Source organism: Salmo salar, chromosome 25 (assembly GCF_965601325.2).
Source record: "Salmo salar chromosome 25, fSalSal1, whole genome shotgun sequence".
Classification (NCBI taxonomy): Eukaryota; Metazoa; Chordata; class Actinopteri; order Salmoniformes; family Salmonidae; genus Salmo; species Salmo salar.
This window is the reverse complement of record NC_138315.1, coordinates 45,017,501-45,020,000: the sequence shown is the minus strand read 5'-3', so window position 1 is coordinate 45,020,000 and position 2,500 is coordinate 45,017,501. Positions and strand designations below refer to the sequence as shown.

General features: G+C 46.6%; 1 protein-coding gene across 10 annotated transcripts in view; it reads left to right on the top strand.

Moving 5' to 3' along the window:
- The window catches only part of LOC106586822 (tensin-1), a 328,681-nt gene that overhangs the window by 149,225 nt on the left and 176,956 nt on the right, over positions 1 to 2,500 (top strand). The window lies entirely within an intron of this gene.

The following is a 2,500-nucleotide window of genomic DNA, read 5'->3' as shown; positions in this document are numbered from 1 at the left end:
TGACAAGAATGACAAATGTGGCTATAAGAAGCAGACAATAGGTGTTCCCCTTGAGGGATGTTTGTGTGTGTGTGTCTTGGCTGCATGAGCTGCCCTACTGTCTCTGTCTGTAGTCTGCATGAGCTGCCCTACTGTCTCTGTCTGTAGTCTGCATGAGCTGTCCTACTGTCTCTGTCTGTAGTCTGCATGAGCTGCCCTACTGTCTCTGTCTGTAGTCTGCATGAGCTGCCCTACTGTCTCTGTCTGTAGTCTGCATGAGCTGCCCTACTGTCTCTGTCTGTAGTCTGCATGAGCTGTCCTACTGTCTCTGTCTGTAGTCTGCATGAGCTGCCCTACTGTCTCTGTCTGTAGTCTGCATGAGCTGCCCTACTGTCTCTGTCTGTAGTCTGCATGAGCTGCCCTACTGTCTCTGTCTGTAGTCTGCATGAGCTGCCCTACTGTCTCTGTCTGTAGTCTGCATGAGCTGCCCTACTGTCTCTGTCTGTAGTCTGCATGAGCTGCCCTACTGTCTCTGTCTGTAGTCTGCATGAGCTGCCCTACTGTCTCTGTCTGTATTCTGCATGAGCTGCCCTACTGTCTCTGTCTGTAGTCTGCATGAGCTGCCCTATTGTCTCTGTCTGTAGTCTGCATGAGCTGCCCTACTGTCTCTGTCTGTAGTCTACATGAGCTGCCCTACTGTCTCTGTCTGTAGTCTGCATGAGCTGCCCTACTGTCTCTGTCTGTAGTCTGCATGAGCTGCCCTACTGTCTCTGTCTGTAGTCTGCATGAGCTGCCCTACTGTCTCTGTCTGTAGTCTGCATGAGCTGCCCTACTGTCTCTGTCTGTAGTCTGCATGAGCTGCCTTACTGTCTTTTCCCTGCACCCTTATCTCTGTCCGTCTCTGTCCGTCTCTGTCCGTGTCTTCCTTCCCTTCTGACAGAGGTTCCACATACACTAGTTGTGGGTCCATATCATTCATAATGAGACACCAAATCAAATCTTATTTGTCACCTGCTTTGTAACAACACGTGTAGACCAACAGTGAAATGCTTACTGACGGCCCTTCCCAACACCGCAGAGAGAACAAATAAACATTATAACACAAGGAATAAATACATAATGAGTAATGATAACTTGGCAATATACACAGGGTAACACTACTGAGTCGATGTGCAGGGGTACAAGGTACTGTGCATTCGGAAACTATTCAGACCGCTTGACTTTTTCCAGATTGATTAAAAAATATATATCCTCATCAATCTACACACAATAACCTATAATGACAAAGCGAAAACAGGTTTATTTTTTATTTTTGCTAATGTATTAAAAAAAAATAACAGAAATATCTTATTTACATAATTATTCAGAACCTTTGCTATGAGACTCGAAATTGAGCTCAGGTGCATCCTGTTACCATTGATCATCCTTGAGATGTTTCTACAACTTGATTGGAGTCCACCTGTGGTAAATTCAATTGATTGGACATGATTTGGAAAGGAACACACCTGTCTATATAAGGTCCCACAGTTGACAGTGCATGTCAAAGCAGAAAGCAAGCCATGGTGTCGAAGGAATTGTCCGTAGAGCTCCAAGACAGGATTGTATCAAGGCACAGATCTGGGGAATGGTACCAATAAAGGTCTGCAGCATTGAAGGTCTCCAAGAAAACAGTGGCGTCCATCATTCTTAAATGGAAGTTTGAAACCACCAAGACTCTTCCTAGAGCTGATTGCCTGGCCAAACTGAGCAATCGGGAGAGAAGGGCCTTGGTCAGGGAGGTGACCAAGAACCAGATGTTCACTCTGACAGAGCTCCAGAGTTTCTCTGTGGAGATAGGAGAACCTTCCAGAATGACAGCCATCTCTGCAGCACTCTACCAATCAGGCCTTTATGGTAGAGTGGCCAGACGGAAGCCACTCCTCAGTAAAAGGCACATGATAGCTCACTTGGAGTTTGCCAAAAGACACCTAAAGGACTTTCAGACCAATGTAAACAAGATTCTCTGGTCTGATGAAACCAACATTGAACTCTTTAGTCTGAATGCCAAGCGTCACGTCTGGAGAAAACTTGGCACCATCCCTATGGTGAAGCATGGTGGTGACAGCGTCATGCTTTGGGGATGTTTTTCAGCGGCAGGGACTGGGAGACTAGTCAGGATCGAGGGAAAGATGAAAGAAGTAAAGTACAGAGAGATCCTTAATGAAAACCTGCTCTAGAGCGCTCAGGACCTCAGGCTGGGGCAATGGTTCACCTTCCAACAGGACTACTCTCTGAATTTCCTTGAGTGGCCGAGCCAGAGCCCGGACTTGAACCTGATCAAACATTTCTCATTTCTGGAGAGTCCTGAAAATAGCTGTGCAGTGATGTTCCCCATCCAACCTGACAGAGCTTGAGAGGATCTGCAGAGAAGAATGGGAGAAACTCCCCAAATACAGGTGTGCCAGGCTTGTAGCGTCATACCCATAAAGACTCGAGGTTATAGACTCTGCCAAAGGTGCTTCAACAAAGTACTGAGTAAAGG